Source organism: Spea bombifrons, chromosome 8 (assembly GCF_027358695.1).
Source record: "Spea bombifrons isolate aSpeBom1 chromosome 8, aSpeBom1.2.pri, whole genome shotgun sequence".
Lineage (NCBI taxonomy): Eukaryota > Metazoa > Chordata > Amphibia > Anura > Pelobatidae > Spea > Spea bombifrons.
In genome coordinates this window covers 9688851-9706635 of record NC_071094.1, presented here as the reverse complement: position 1 = coordinate 9706635, position 17785 = coordinate 9688851, and the positions used below count along the sequence as shown (strand labels likewise).

General features: G+C 39.3%; 1 protein-coding gene and 1 long non-coding RNA gene across 4 annotated transcripts in view; both read right to left on the bottom strand.

Annotated features, from left to right (window-relative positions):
* PBX3 (PBX homeobox 3) overlaps positions 1 to 17785 on the bottom strand; it is a 111740-nt gene that overhangs the window by 73140 nt on the left and 20815 nt on the right. The window lies entirely within an intron of this gene.
* LOC128503643 (uncharacterized) lies at positions 241 to 17250 on the bottom strand. Its single transcript, XR_008355273.1, has 2 exons — positions 17172 to 17250; positions 241 to 339 (listed from the first exon to the last, which is right to left on the bottom strand). It is a non-coding gene; the product is annotated as an uncharacterized LOC128503643 (long non-coding RNA).

Here is a 17785-nt window from a genome sequence, read left to right as displayed (position 1 = left end):
TAGTTTACATTGCTAATGTTGTCAAATATATCCATAATGTGCTGTGTTTTGGAAGATTATTTCTCGCCTCCCTCCTCCGTTACATATTGCTTCTGTCTCGGAATTCTGTTCTACGTGTAAAAGGTGCTGCCTTAGCAACAAATCTCGTAGCCGCAATAAATAGAAAGAACTCATCTATGAAACGCCTTCTTTATCATTTTATTACTGACTAAGAAAAGGAGCGAGAACTCGCAGATGGGCTTTTATTTTTTTTTTACAATTCAAGAGTATTTTATTAATAAAACTTTGGAATTCCCATAGGGTTTCTCTGTTTGTTCTTCATGATAGGGTTATGCAAATCTCGGCATTTTTTAATATGTTTGCCCTTATGCCATTCTCTGGCATCTAGAAAGTATTGTGTTCCTTGCATCCCACTTAGTTTTCTATACTCTATAAGCTACCTAACCTCAAACCTCGTTTTAGTATTAAATTAAATATAATGATTTAAAATAAATATGTATAGTATTAAATATAAGATACCTAATCCCAATGCTTTTCCACAAAGCTGTTTTCTGCACAGGCATCGAAGTATCTCCACATCTACAAAGTAGAGGACTGCACTGGGAGGCGGGTCCCACGGGACCCGCCAAAAAACTTGCGGGCGCGGGCGGTCTTGCTGGGGCTGCGGGCGGGAGCGGGCGGTCAGGCACTGTACCTGCGGGTCCCGGTAATCCCGCGCAGTCCCACAAGGCTGCCTTCTTGCTGCTCCCTTATAGTGTCTCCTAGCTTGCGCCGCCCAGGAACAAAACGGAGTCACGTGATGTGACATCACTTCCTGTGACTCCGTCTTGTTCCTGGGCGGAGCAAGAGAAGAGACGCCGTGAGGGAACAACTCGAGGGCAGCCGCGCGGGACTGTGCGGGAAATCAGGTAAGGAGGCGGGCATGATTGGCCACAAATGTAGCGGGAGCGGGCAGGATTGGCCACAAATGTGGCGGGAGCGGGCGGGAGCGGAACACCCACATTGCGGGAGCGGGCGGGAGCGGGATTCAAAAAGTAGTCCCGCGCAGGGCTCTACTACAAAGTTTGGGTTTTCATGGAACGCTAGGAAATGTCTAACTGTAACTTAGGGTAAAAGGGTTTTCTAATGATCTTTTAGCTTAAAAGACATAAATAACGTCTGTGCTGTACTTATCCATCCACTTAATGTTATTTTAATGGACACAATTTGCTTTTCTTTCAAAAACAAGGACCCCAAACGTATGGTTTTCTATGGACACTTGGGTCAAAACAGACTGGCCTTGGTTACTCCACCAAGCAATACCAACATAATACTTTGGTTTATTACGACATTTTCAGGAGTCCTCAATACGTAATGTGTACGGAAAAAAATATCTTCTCTTACTGCGTAATAGCTCACTTTTATCTACAAATGATCACTTATCTATAACTCATGTTACATTTAACCCATCATGTAAACTCAGTTTGGTTCATACTAACAGCAACCAAAGTTCCAGGACAAAGAAATAGGTTTTAAAATAAAAAATGTAAATAGAAACAACATTATAATGATTTAGTCCAATAAAGGAGATTACCCGCTGGCTCCAATTTTTTTCCAAAACGTGTATTTCACAGAATTCCACAGCTTTTTATGACTCTTAATCAGATGTGGTTATAAAATGGAAGCAGAACTACCCTCGGTAAGGTAACATATAATATTAGATGTTAAGGTGATAGCTTGTTAGATACTGAATGCTGTAATGAGCAATTTTCCGAGCCATTAGTGGGCAGTGGGGTCAAAAGTAGATGTGAATTACCTGCTCCTGGCATTAATTCCCCATGGATAGCGGAAACGCTTCAAATTAATTTTACAGGGGAAATCTCAGCGTTTAAGACCTGTATTGAACTGTTCTTGAACAAAGGACAAACATATGGGATGGATCTGTATGACCGGCATTAGCGAGTGGACTAGTAGAAACTTAAGTAGACATTAATGGTCCTTGCCAATGAATTGACCTCCTACATCTGTGCAGCCAGAGACTCTGCCTGCGAAATACTGGAATAGTGCACCCCCCACCTTATCCATCTTAAGGATTCTGGCACGGCCCATGGAAAAGCAAACTACACTTATCTATCATTTATGTATTTTTCAGAAAAACAGGACGTTCTAATATCCAGCACTTGGTTTCAAATAACCGCTAGGTTAAACTAGGATGATATTCAGTTACAAAAATATATTTCGAGGCAGACCTAATGGAGGTACAATGGAATTTCTTAATGTTGTCTCCTCTGAACGCTGCTCCCCTCGAGGTCTGTCTGACCTTAACTTTGTGGTAGGGAGTCGGGGCCAAACCCCAAATAGACTTTTAAGGGAATTTAAGTGGGCAACGCACAGGTTGGGCACTCGACACCCGCTTCCCGGTCCTAGAGATAAAATGCTGGCCCAGAGACCAGAGAAGCATCTTCTGGAGCCTCTGTGGCCAAATTCGAGGCATGTTCTCAGATATATATATATTTATATAAAACACGGTAACATTTAGAAGATCAGTTCATAAAATACTGAGATCAGAAAGCTGCCCTGGAGAGCTTCCAGGTACGTATATTTTAAATTGTACAGTTTTATTAAGGAGATTAGTCAAAACATTATATGGGTGAAAACTGCTGATATTTGTAATATAAACAACCCATATTTATGCTAAAAGAACCCTAATATTTATGCAATATGTGAATATTCCAGTTCACAAGGAAGGGACATATTTAGAGTGTTGTTTTCAGACAAGGACACATTAAATATTTAAACTTTTAAAACAAGCAAGTAGGACCAGGTTGCTGGACCTAGGTATGATTGTGTTGGTGGCAGTTGGTGGCAGCGTTAAAAAGATTGGGAGGACACGAGAAAACGTGTCCATCCTGTCTCTACTCAGTAGATGTCATCGAGCAGAGTACCTTGATTTACGAGTGTTAGCTGAGGCCTCGCTTGGCTTGGTGTGATGGAACAGTCTGTGCATTTGGAGAAATCCAATGCCAAATTTTCCTGGCTTGGTTCATCTTGTCACAGACAATGGAAATTAGGATTATCGTAGAGCTTTTGGGAGTGAAAAACAAATAACTGGGAGGCAAATATAAAATTGTTGATTTTTCAAAGTGCCTACTCATCAAATTGTTAAGGAAAAAACATTTTCTTAAAGTATTTATGCTATTATTCAGTTATTCTTTTTTGTACCAAAAGCTGTATGTAGTGGTGGTAATAAAATATAGCTTAGAAAACATTAAAACTCAAGTTCAACAATATTCCAAGCGCCACAGATTTATTTTTTTTATTATAAAATTTTGTAATTTTGAAATGTAAAGCTAAAGTACCAGATATATGCAACAACACAGACAAGATAATGTTATAAAGTGCTGAAATATTTTATTTATTGCTTATATATTACATATATATATGTATATATGTATATATATATATATATATATATATATATATATATCACAGACAAATCTAGAAGTAAGTATCAGACGTAATGTATCAGACTCGTTTTGCCACCAACTTATTGGTTGGCCAATAAATCCTTTTCTAACAGAGGTTTATGGGGTGATAACTAGTTAGATTTAATTTATGAGTCATTACATGCTCCAAACATGGCTCACATCATCACATAAAGTGTGAGGTGGTAGAAATGTGTTGTCAAGCTTAGTGTTAGTGATCAACACCAAGGAGAAAGAAAAGCAGTAGTGCACGGTACAGAGCAGCGTGGCCTCAAACAAAAATAAATCAATCACCGTGACAGAAGTAGCACTTATTCCAGAGTCAGAAGTGAACAAAATATTCCATGTCAGCAAAATGTCTCCTGTCAAATCCGCTCTTTAAAATCTCACCACAATTCGCAAAGACAAATGTCCTTTGCTACTCTAGAGAAAGATGTATGTGGCGATGCCGTGTATGTGTGCTTGGATGCATGTAGCCGGGAATCAAGCCACAGACAGTCGTCAGGAATGAGTTGAAATCCTCTGATTCTCGCAGCCGGATCTTATCAGATCCACGAAGAAGAGCCATTAGAGAATTGGTGAGAAATGGCCAACTGGACACAAACTAGATACAAAAACCTACAGTGATATTTAGTAACACACTAATGATCTAGTCTTGGGAGTCCTCAAGACTTTCCCTCAAGCTTTGGGATGTGTTTGCGTATTCTCCAAGACCATCTCAAGATCCCTCTACGGTTTGCTGCTTTAATGGGAGCCAAGAGAACCCAGACATAATAGTATTGGGGTGTGTATACTTACCAACAATCCTGATTCCTAACTGCATGCTGTCCTCAGCAGTGACTTGATCTCTTGTGAACTGCTCAATGTTCAACATTATACATGAGCAAAACAGAGCATAGTATAACAACAGAATTAAAAAACTCATGAGATATCATGAGATATATGAGATATCACGTACAAGGACCCCATAGTGTATTCTGAGTCTCCCCATAAGGGACACTCTAGGAATTATATGCACTTTAACACATTTAGCTTTGGGCTCTATATATATTTGCCCTCTTCCCTGTCCTTCTGCTCCTAAGATGTATTCTGTTGAACAAACCTTCTGTTTGCTAAAACCCACGTGAAGCACCCCCAGCACTGGCTCGCCCAAACGTCCCAGGGGGTCTACTGACTTCGAAGGGGGCGATTTTCTTACTATTTACTGGCTGTTTTAAGCAGCTAGCAATGGCATAAACAAACAGACCATTGGGTTTGCAGTGCACTGCAGCTCTTGAGCTGCAGCTTCTTGTAAATGTGCTGTTTTTACTGATTAAAGGATGCATACTAATGTAGTTATAAAGTACTTTAACCCCTTAAGGACAATGGGCGGTCCCTAATCCCATTGAAAACAACGCATTTGTCATGGGTTAATATCCATATTTCATTGAAGGGGCTGCCTTGGACACTGCAGTATCCCTTTAAAGGGAAGACATTGTGACCAAAGCTTGACAAACTGCATAAAGAAACAACTACTGAGAAAGCTCTCTGGCTTCTAATACATAATGCAGTAAAATAGGGCGACGTGTAATCGAACGGTTAAAAGCATACATTTCCAAGATTCAAGAAATGCCCAAGAATATGCAAATATCCTGCTATAGAGCCACAAGATACAAGTGCAATTCTATAAATTACCAGTGTGTATAAGAAATAGATTCATATCTATTTGATTTATTGTTTTTATTATAACCGTTACTATATATGCTCAAAAGAAAAATATATTTCTTTATTAAGAAAGCAGCGCAGGACTATTCTAGAAAGAATTTAGTAGATGTACAATCTTCAGAGCCAGAAAGAGCTATACAGCATGGAAGTTGGATACCAGCAATAATATCGCCCAGCTCTGGCATCACATACACATAAGGAGATACTAATGGCCAGTTAATACGTAGTATCTCTCTGGTCTTCTGAGGTGTAAAAGATGACATTAGAGCTTTATATGCAGATCACTATAACAAACTGCTTTACAAAAAAAGCTATAGGGTATTAAGCCTGCTGAAGAGGGAACGAGTAAAACTATAAAAAAAGAAATTATATGTATAAAAAGCTAAGAATAAAGTAAAAGGTACACTGAATGGTATGGTTGGATGAGTTTGGGGTGGGAGAGCTTGACCGGCCGCACAGAGCCCTGACCTCAATCCCATCGAACGCCTTTACTCTGAACTGGAATGGAGATTGCGAGCCAGACCTTCTAGTCCAACATCAGTGCCTGACCTCACAAACGCTCTACTGGATGAATGGGCAAAAATTAACACACAAACACCCCAAAATCTCATGGAAAGCAGAAGAGTGGAAACCGGTATAGCTGCAAAGGGACCAACGTCATATTAATGACTTTTTATTTAGAATGTGATGTCGTAAAGTCCCTGTTGGTGTAATGGTCGGGTGTCCCAATACTTGTGTCCATATATTATATTTGAAAATAAAGCAACCAATGCATTTGTGGGTAAGGAATACCTTGTTGGCTTCTGTCCACCTAGAATTCTTCAGAGTGTTTTGTACTTTAGGAAGAGCACAATTATTTTCAGCCATGTCTTGTTGAAATAAGTGGATTGTATTTTGCAAGAAAGATGAAAAATAGTAATTTTGTTATTTAAAAAAAAAGTCCAGGAAAGTTGTCCCCTGTGAATAAATACAATTCTATATGGAGCATTTGATTTTCCTTTTACCACTTAAACAATATTTATACAACCGCCTTCACCAACTGTGAAGGACCATCGAGTGGACATGGAAACTCACAACCGCGGCGTCCTGCCAGCATCTTCGTTCCCTCAATATAAATTTGTTTTCATTTCCCTTTACTGCATATTCAGTTAAGGTATCTTGTTTGCTCAACATTTATTTCCTGTTCTAACTGAAATAACTCGATGGCCCTTTTAAGATAGGTGGCATAATAAAACGCAGGCTGCGTGATTCCAGCAGGAGAAGTGCAGACACACAATAAAACTAGTTTATATCTCTTTACATTAGCACTGACCCTTGATTACTTTAGATAAAAACAAAACGGGATTCTTTCCTTAACTGTTATTCTTGACACCCCGTAACAGATATATTTGGGTATGTATTCTTGCACCGTACATTCTGCACATAGATGATGCTGCCTACTAACCTTCTGGGATAGGGTGATGATGATGACATAATGTTCTCGTAATATGAGGTCACAGTGGTTACATCCCCACGGATCCTTACCTTTTTACTACTAATGCCTAACCTTTGGTAAAATTTGATATTTATGTCTTTTGATACATACTTTTCTGGTTCCTAAAAAATCAAGCCGGCCCCCTATTTTTCGTCTGGTTCATAAATCCTACTGAATTAGATTAGATGCTCAGGCCTTGTACGCAACCATAAGAGAGTAAAAATAAAAATCATCTTGATTATGGATCAGCATTCACACAAAAATCTCAGTGTCCCTCAAACCCAGATATAACAAGCCTTAAAACTAAGCGATGGGGAGGGGTTAGAAAGTTGGGAAAGTGTTTATTAAAAAGTTCTTTGATATAGAGCAGCGTATATGGTTGCGAGTATCTGATCACTGCAGAAGCAGCCGCGCTTTTCCCGATAACTGGCTTCGGAAGGGCTGCAAACCCCGCTCCATAACCCATTCGCATTTCTATAACAGTAACATACTGTGGGCCATAAAATTAGACTGTGACATAACGGAGCTTTATCTGCCACCTCGACGCCATCATATCCAAATCTCCGTGTAAAGCATATGTTACTAAACAGATTGATTGGCCTATTTTATCTTTTGTTCCTCGTGTTGTTGTGTGTGATGGTTAAGGCACTGGCAAATAGAAATGATTTGTTTGCACGGCCATCAATTTTTCTTTCGAGAGAGGGAGCCGGCCAAACTTGCATCTTTGTGCAGCCATGGGATGCTTCCAGTCCCAGCTCTCGTCAGAATATTCATGCACGCATGCAAAAATCTGGCTGGCGAGACCAGCGGGGGAAATAAATTCTAGGACAATGCCAGCCGCTTCTTTTTAACCAAAGATATGATCCCTTTGCTGCCAGGCGGGTTCTGCGACCTACACACACACACGGCCTCCTCTTCACGTGCTGGGGAGAGTTTGGGTCCTACGGAATGAACAAGTCTCAATTCTGCTTCTCGCTGTATGCCAAAGGCGCTGTTTTCCAGGCGTGAATTAGCCAAGTTGCTTAGCAAACTGTCATAGGCGTGCGGACATGCATGGCATATATGGCTCTCTATTTAACCCTTTCCTTTTGTCCTCACTTGCCCCCCACTTCAGTGTTTACACCATGACTCCAGCTCCTAAGAACATAGACTTTCTGTTTAGTGCCTATTCCTTCATGTTCCTTTTCTGCTGTCAGACCGTTACCCCAAACCATCTATTGCTTTCTCTCTTTCCGGCCCATACATCTTCTCTGTCTCCTCTTTTTCTATTATTCAGCGGCCATTCACATTTTTTTCTCTTTCTTTCTTTCTTTCTTTCTTTCTCTCTCTCAGTCACTTCTCCCTTTTCAGATATCCTCTGCTGACCCTGGCTGTGTTAAAGAACAGGTCTACAACCTTCCTTTCTCCTATTATCAGATTAACCGTTTCATCGCGGCTATGCCCACCGCCCCATCGCCTTCCTTAGTATTAGAGCACAAAGAAGAGTTAAACTCCGGTCAGACCATCTTCCTTGAAACCGCGCCGCAGCGTGCTCATTTTCCCCCCCTCTCCTTTCAAAAATCCCCCCGACTTCAGGAAATATTCTCGGTGTCTCGTGTCAGGCAGAGAGCAGAAATCTCTCAGCGCGAGGCGCTCTGAAAAATATAGCTGTCCGCCTCGAAAATGCGTCTATGTGTCTGGGAGGAGGCGACGGACGGGGGCAGGGAGGGGGTTCAATGCATTTATTGGAGGTGATATGAAGGAACTCGGCACTCTGCCTCTACTTCCTAAACACAGAGCCCTTCATTTTTCATCCTTACAGCCGGGAGGCTGTACCCTCACATCCCGGGGAAAGACGAAAACGCTGCTAAAACGCACAGGGATTGCAAAGGAATCCATATTCTAATCATAAACCACCAAAAATATATCTGTAACTGCGTGCAGACATCCCTATAGATCCCGAGCCATATCCGCCTCTGTATTTATCTATATGTCCCAGTCATAAGGGTGTATGTATTACATTATACATTTTGGACTAACATTCATCTTTAAGGACAAGTCTTCAAGAACGCTTTTGAGTTAATAATGGAGGTTGGCACTCCGGCGCTTGTCCGTAAAATTAAACGTTAGTAATATTACATGCTGCAATATGCAATTACTTTGGCTAAACAGCGTCTTGCTCCGAATTCAAAATAAGTCTTTATTCACTTAATAATTCTCGGCACAGGCGTGTAGATAAGGACACATGGCATGTCGCTTTCCGATCTGCATACAAAGCTTTGAGTGTAGTTTTAGGGTTGTAGGTACCCTGAGCCAAAAGGTTTACCGGCGCCCCAACACAGGAACAACACAAAAAATTTGCAAAAACTCAATATTTTTGAACAACAAATGTATTATTAACATTATGAAGAATCTGTGTTTTCATATCAACCATTTAGGGGACCCTTAGTCCTTTCGGGGCCCTGAGCCCTGCTTAATTTGCTTACATGGAAGCAGCCCCCCTGTTCACCTACATACAGCCCCCTTCGAGTGCAGGACTGGAGCATCTCTGAGCCACAAGACAGAGATTCAGCAGGCTTACGGCGAACATAAGGTAACATTATAGGTAAGGAAAGCCCTGCTAGCGATCCGAGCAATTATAGACAGGATAAGAGATTAGGGAGTATAAACTAGCTTGACATGCATGGGTGATGTGTTAAAGAACTGAATAACAGAAAGAGGTGTAAAGGCTTTGAAGTGACTCCTTAAATTCCTTTAGTGCAGCACACAAATAATTCTATGACAAGCACACATAAACCTGGCTGCTTATCTGCAATTAGCTTTTTTTAAGGTATGTGTCCCAATAGTTAACCCTATCCGCTGCAGAACTGGCAGACGTGTAATCCTAGCCAGTTAACCTCCTAGCTCAGTACAAAGTTAACCTAGCGTATGCCGGATCGGCTTGACTTGCAATATACGGTTGTATATTGTTGGAAGGACAACGAGATGCTTTTGTGTGGTCAGTCTGCACCTATGCAATCCTATTCTCTACCTATGGGGCTGTCTACAGTACTAGGGGTCCACAATTCACATACAACCAAGCCTTTCATAGAATGTAGAGCTCTATCCGTAAGCAAACAGCCAACATACATAGAAATTCAAAAGGACTTTCCGCAGAATATGTTCCTCATCTACCATACCCATCTAGGTAGTTAGTTATTCTTGCCAGCGCTCTTTCTAGAGTTGTGATAAAGAGTCTTTATTCAGCTCCGGCGCCGGCTACACCATGTTCCTACTAACGAATCCTTTATCTTAGGGAGAACTTTAAAACAAAGCCGAAATGTTGGCAGGTATTTTTTTTTTCCCTGAGTGAGGAGGCTGATATATCTGTGAGATGCGACAGGCAGACATAAATTAATAGAGTTCTGGAGATCAGATCTTCATTAATAATCTATTTTGTCATGCGCTGCTACTGACAGGCTCCTCGCTCACGTTTCACCGGGGTATAAAAGCCCAGGATATGTCTTAAGGCACAAAACACCAAGAAATGAGTTTATTTTATCGTTTATTTTCGGTAAAGCGACTACAAAAAGGTACTTGTTTAACTGGGGAAGGAATGTATTTTAGATAAACAGCAAAAAAAACTCTATCTTCCTATCTTTGTATTTTAATGTGCATTTTTGTTACTATAATTACACCTACACCAGAGTAATAAGTCTTTTTACAACAGATATAATATAATATATATAATATATATATATATATATAAATTATATATTATATATATATATATATAAATATATATATATATATATATAAACATTCCACTGAATCAAAACTTTTTTAAAATAAAATCAAACAACTGAAAAACTAAACATGTATGTATATAATATATATTTATTTATATATATATATATATATATATATATATATTTATTTATATATATATATATATATATATATATATACATACAAACACACATACATACACACACCTACACCCAGACATGACATGCTTTACACACAGTTTTTTCTGTAATTTAAAAAAATATAAATTAGCTGAAAATACATAAAATACATATCATCTACACTAAAAATATATAAGGCGCTGCGTAGCTTGAAATTATTTTGATGCATTGCAGCCCGGCACACTCGTATCTCGCTGCATTTTTTATTCCAACCTTTATTGATCATTAAATAAATATAATTTTGACAACGTGCAAACGCCCCGTTATGTTTTCCTTGTTGCTTAAGTGAGGAAATAAAGCGTGTGCTTGATTTCCGATACGTGTTGTACGATTGTGCGTTGCACACAGGGTTTGGGAATGTATAAGGTTTTAGGGGGCGACGTGCGCATGCAGTGAAATAGTGGGAAGCGCGGCATTTGAGATCTGGAACACGTTCTTCGGAATGAAGCATTTTCTTCTTCAACAAGTAAATGTTCCGGGCTCGTTTATTTATGACATCATTTGTTAAATTAAAAAAGGTGGGACCGACAAAAAAAAAATATTATTTATTCCATGGGAATTCAAACAGATCACTGCCTGCCCGGCGAGTTATTATTTTAACAGAAATGATAATCATGTTAGGATCGTGGCTGATCTGTCTCTCTCTCTTGCCGTGAAAGGGTTACACGTGTTAAAGGCATATGAAAGGTGATTGGGAACGGGCTTTAATGTACTCTGCACGACCTCGGCTTTCTGCTCGGAAGGAAATCAGGTCTCTCCACTTCTCAATCCCGATCAAAGCAGAGCGGGAGCGCGGGCGAGCATCGCTTCCCACCTGACATTAATCACTGCTTTCCTGCAGTCTGCGTGTATTAATTCCTGTCATGCCAAACACGGGCCGGATACTGTCAGGGCGCATTCGGGGTGGACGGCGTGGGCTCCGAGGCTCGCGGGAGCCTTCTCCCTCGGGGAAAATGACATCAATTAGAGGCGGTTAGAGAATAAGGTAGTTCGTTAAATTCAGAACCTCGCCGGCCTTAAATATGAATAAAATCAGGTTTCTCACCATAAAGGCGGCATCGGCCCGTGTGTGTGCATGTATATAAACATAAAAATGAACTGTATGTTGTTTGGGCTTCAGCGCTGAATCGAGACGTACGGATTCATCGTTCGGTTAAATGTTTGAGTCGGTTTTCAGCCCTGGGCGTAAGGTGCCCGTTAGATAAACACACGTTGGGCTCGTGAATTACAGGACACATGGAGGACGACGTACAAGACTTTCACGTCCGGCTTTATGCCGGAATATTATGCTGTAGTACAAACGAACCGGGGGTCTCGGAGACCCCGCTTTAAAGTGGAAATGTGTCCACAGGGTCGATTTATTGTTCGGAAAATACACCGGGGTTCGTTGGGCTGTAATAAGCAGCAGACTGTGTCCTTCTCTGAGGTCGTTAAAGGTCATTATGCACAAGCAGTAAAGCCCCTGCACCTGTAATTATTAGTTGGCGCTGATATTTCCCTGAAACACGCGTGTGGGGCTTACACGCCTCGTTTGAACGCGGTCGTCTGGCCTCAATTAACCCTTTCCATCCAGGAGGGGAGCCGCGTGACAGAAACGTACAAAATTACGACACTTACGCAGGGGGGAAAAAAAATCACAGATTATATTTCAATGATCACAAAAAAAAAAAAACCCCAAAGGCAATTTGCATTCTAATAACCAAATATCAATTAAACGATCTACTTAAAATAGCAGTTAAATTACAGAAGCGATACCATTAAACCCTTTTTACGAAAGAGAAGCATCGGCTTTCCCCCGTGACGGCAAGGAGTATAGAAAGAACAGCAGTTACTCTGCGATATAACAAAGAGCGTTTTATTCTGCGGGTCTAAAATCAATTTGCGCGATAATTAAAACATATTATATTAGGAGTGGGGGGGGGAAAGAATTTGCTTAGGTATTCTTTTGAAACTTTCATTTAAACGTACATGGGTAAAAACCAAATTAGCGGCTTAACCCCTTAAGGACAGTGGGCGGTCCCTAAACCCATTGAAAACAATGCCTTTTGAGCCCGTACATGTTTGTCATTAAGGGGTTAATAACCTGAATAACGGCTGAAATATATTTCCCAGGTACCGCGGGCAAAAATCAATGTGGTGTGCCTAAAATAAACAGAGTTCGCTAAAAGTAATAGGGGAGCCGTATGCAGATACCGTCATATTAAATGGCTCGTCATTATATCCCCCCCATCCATCCCACGCTAAGACTTAAACCCGACCTTAGTATGATCGTGCCATTCACAAACATCCTGGAACGGATGATTTGGTGACAGTGCTGTCGGTTTTTTTTTTCCGCCCCAGATCAAATGGCTTCAGTTGTAGTCGGTATTTACATCTGCTTTTAAGCTGTTATGGTTGCCTTTTTGGGCAGGCAGCAAAGTGTGGCTTTTGAGACCGCTCGCGAAATAACGCAGGGTTTGCTATGAATTAAATATTAGAAATCTTAACGCAGCGACCAATAAGAATTATTTGCCTTATTAAAGCAGCAGAAGACGCTGATTAAATTTTCATTGCATTGCAGTCTTTTCCTCATTTCTGCTCTCAATTCATCATTCTAATGTATGAAAGGCATGTCGAGTGCTGGCGTGGGGGACTTAATTTCTCGAATGCAAATATGGCAAAGAAAATACTATAAATACCTTCCCAGGCAGCATTCGGAAGTCACTTCTAATTAAGTGAATCGCAACTAAGTAAATATTCACGTAAAGCAATAAAAAAAATATAAAGGAATGCTGATACATTGTATTTATTAATTTTAAATAATGTATTCTTTTTTTTTTTATTAAAGTAAATCTATATTTTTTTTTCCAGTGTTAATATTATTATGGAATATATTTCTCAGATACATATATCTGTTCGCAATACAATCGAAACCACGTTACAAATCCCTAAACATATTACCGCATTTGAATATAAATTTTAAGCGTTTAAGGCTATTTTAATTAACCCCTTAAAGAAAATGGGTTGTCCTTCAACCCATTCCAAACAATGTATTGTACATGCACGGGCTTTGTCATGAAGGGGTTAACGGAAGTAGGCAGTGGGGAAAAGGGGTGATCCATTCATAAAATGCTACCCCCTATAAAGGGATATATTGACACGAACAGTGTTTATATGTAAAGATTCTGATAAAAGTCATCACATGTGGTGAACAAACCTGAAATGCATTATTGCTGCCTTTCTTAAAAAAAAAAAAAATGGTATTACCAACAAAAATCCCAATGCGTGGATAATCGTATAATTTATGTATTCTTTGATAATTGCTGTGCCGGTGTCGGTGACAAATATCGTCACATCTTTAATGCTGAACTCTCGTATTGCAATAACCTCGGTACAAATATATATTTCGGATTTCCAGCCTCCTCCAGATGTCAGCCTGTGCCCCAGATCCATACGGAGGAGAGATGAAGGCGGTATGGAGAGGGTTTTTTTTTAATGTGTATCAGGGAGAAAATGAACTTCGAGTATCCCATTCCCCAGGAGGAATCCTCTTCCCTGAAACCCTGCGACTAATGAAATGGGAGATCTATAAATAGCGGCGTCATTACTGGAGAGAACAGCGTCTGCCTCGGACCCTCTTTAAGCTAATAACTCTCAATATTTCCCCGTAGGATGATCGATACCGGGAAACTCAAAAAAAAAAGCGGATGCAAATGTGAATTAAGGAAAGTAGACGAGTCTCCTACACCCCACCGTCTTCTCTAGCGATGATCGGGATGGGTCTGACGGGGTAATAAAGAGGGCTGAGTACTACATCTGTGTGCTTTTAATGCAAACATTTTCTGGTTTTTTTATTTTTTATTTTACAGCAATACAATAAATAAACATTTATGCTGTTTGCTTCTGTCGGCATGTATATTTATTGGCAAAATGTGTATTTTATGGTTCATATACAAGCGTCTTTTTTCAGGACAGTAAAAAATAAAGATCTTTATGCATACAGCCATACAATACTAAAAATATAAAATACGGACAAACTCACACAGATATATATATATATATATATATATTATATTATCCAATAAACCTGTAAAACATGCCTAATATCACATGTAGAAATGTGTGTTGCTCTAATATATATATATATATATATATATATATATTATATTATCCAATAAACTTGTAAAACCTGCCTAAGATCACATGTAAAAATGTGTGTTTATATTTATATATATATATATATATATATATATATTTTAGAGGGCATATTCTAGAAGCATTAAACATATATATATATATATATATATTGATTTTTAACAATAAAATGTTCTGAATGTTGATTTAAATGAAGTACTTTTCATTACTTAATGTTCTAAAATTTCTCTGGCACTGATGGGGTTACAAGTTGTATTTAAAGCGATACCAAAAAAAAAAAAAAAAGCACTTTGGGAAATTGCTCCCTTTCTTAATGAAAAAGAAGAGCTTTTAATCAGTGGGTAAAACGACAGGGAAATCTTGTTTTCCTCCTATTGAAAATACAATACGTTCAATTACAATGTACATAAGTGAAGCGATATCGGATGGCGCTGTGTGCTGGTAAATGTAACCGTGGATGAAGATACGACGCACGGTGGTATAAGATCGTCGTAGACGGCAAGCTTGGGGTCCTGTGTTTGTAACGGGAATATACTGGGGAGCCGGGGGGATTCCTTATCCAATTTCTCGGTTAATTTTGCATCTCTTGTTAAGAAGAAAAATAAAAAGCCCACGTGTGATTAAACCGAGCGGTGGGTGGATTGAAATGGGAAGCTTCTATTGTATCTGACAAAGTTATTGATGACAACATATCACAAATGGCACCGAGGGGATGTTGGCGTGTCACCGCCAAATGTAAATATTACAACAGCCTGGGATCGTAGATTTATTTTTAATCCTAACATTTCATATTAGTGCACAAAGATCTGTATATAGAACAATGAGTTAACCGTTTGCTGTTAAAAGTGCCAGAATTTTGCATTTTTAGTAAAAAATGTACTGCTGAAATGTAAGCTATCCTACGTTGATGTAGCAGGGTACGCTGACAAATCACATTAACAAAAACCTGTAGTTTTTTCCAAAACCATCAAAAAGGTGTTCTTGTCCATAAACTAATTTGCATGTATTCCTGGCGTGAAGATCTTCTGTTTGCATATCCAGGAACAACGCAGGAATCAGAAAGAATACACTGAAATTGGATTTCCCTCCATACTTTGCTGAGTTAATAAGGTCTACATATTTAAACAATGTATATATATATACACACACTACTGTTCAAAAGTTTGGGGTCACTTAGAATTGTCCTTGTTTTTTAAAGAAAATCCAGCGCAGACGCTGTTAATCTATCGTAACTGGAAACGGCTGATTTTTATAATATATCTTTAATATCTTTAACGGAATATCTCCATTGGCGTACAGAGGCCCTTCTATCACTCCTGTGTTCTAATGGCACGTTGTGTTCACTATTCCAAGTTTAAGTTTAAAAGGCTAATAGATGGTTAGAAAACCCTTTTTGCAAATATGTCACAACCAGAAATGTCTTTTGTTTTCCAGGAAAACAGTAGAGTATAGTAAAGTATGCAAACTTTTGAATGGTGGAGTATATCTATCTATTTATCAAAAGGTCATCCTAAAAATGGAAAGTTAGTTTAATAAAAAGGTATTTATTGTAAAACTCATATCTTTTATTAAATTTACACTACTGGACTAACAGGGCTATCTCAATGTCCATATATATCTGTCTATCATCTGTCTATACACAACGGAGAATGGAGGATGTTTGTCCAAGCACAAAAATGTTAAATACAGAATAAATGACTGTAATTTCATTTTGGGGTGAAGTTTTACCAAGTCGATATCATGCAGCGTTAATTCTGAACCTCTCAGAAGAAGTATCTGATGATCGCAGCTATTTCAGAAAGAATTATAACAATTACCAATGGATTTACACCATTGTATAATTTCATTTCTATTTTGTATTCATTTAATTACTGGACTCCCTAAAATAAAGTGGGCTTAAAGTACTTTGTGGGCACACTGGGCAAATGCCTGGTGGGCCTGTGGTTGATAGAGCAGCACTAGCCACTCCGGAGGCAGATTGGGCCCTGAACTGTACAAAAAGTAAGGAGGGCCCTGATCAAATGAGCGTCCCGTTAACCGCAAGCCGAATTCTCTCGGTGAAGCTCGGGCATTAGCCTGGCGCAACGCATTGAGAGGTTTTTTAATTCGATATCCCTGGTCCCACGAGTGGCCGTTACTTCCATACACAGTCCACGTGAGCCGCCGTATCTTACATTAAAGCCACGTTGGAAAGAGATTGCATCATATTTAACTTGAAGTTTATCCTGCAACTCTGCTTGCAAGTGTCTATACACACCGTGTATTCCCATTAGCCTCCATATTGCACTATTATGTGTCTCTATAGTCTTATATTCTATATTGCATTAACCACAAATTCTATAAACAGAAATAGAAGACACTTTAGATTTCACCTTCATCCAAATGGAGGACAACTGATCTTTTTAATTCAACGTGAAATAAAGTATAGTAGGTTTCCTGAAAAGATTTGGAATTGGTATCGAAAATCACAAAGTCATTATTAACCCCTTAATGACAAAGCCTGTACATGTACGGGCTGAAAAGGCATTGTTTTCAATGGGTTTAGGGACCGCCCATTGTCCTTAAGGGGTTAAAAAAAACCTATGGGCCACAAGCTATGTGAAGTTGTCCCCCCACAAACCATTACAGTGTGAATCCACGTTTCCTGCAGAGTAGTTTATACTAAGATATTGCGAGCGTTTCTGCCGTCTATCATGTATAGGGGCTAAAAGTTCGTTATCTACTTTTTTTTCAAGGTAGAAAGAGATCCATTCTTTAGAATAGTTCCCTATAATCCTGGGGGAAACTTTCCTAATAACTTTGAAACCTAAAACTTCAGAGAATAAAAACAAACGTGTTGTGATGTTATAAAGTATAACATTTCTACATAGTTTAATTAAACCATCATTTTTTTTTTTACCATGAAAGCTCTCCTAAACAGGGAAAGGACTGTAACCTCACGCCGAAAGAATGTGTAAATAAAAGTTGGATGAATTACTGGAGTGAACTCTTTGGCCTCACTTAGGAATCTCAAATTTAAGACATTTGTAATGACAGCGTCCTTGGAAATGGATTACAGATTATTTAATGTCTCTGGAGAGGAT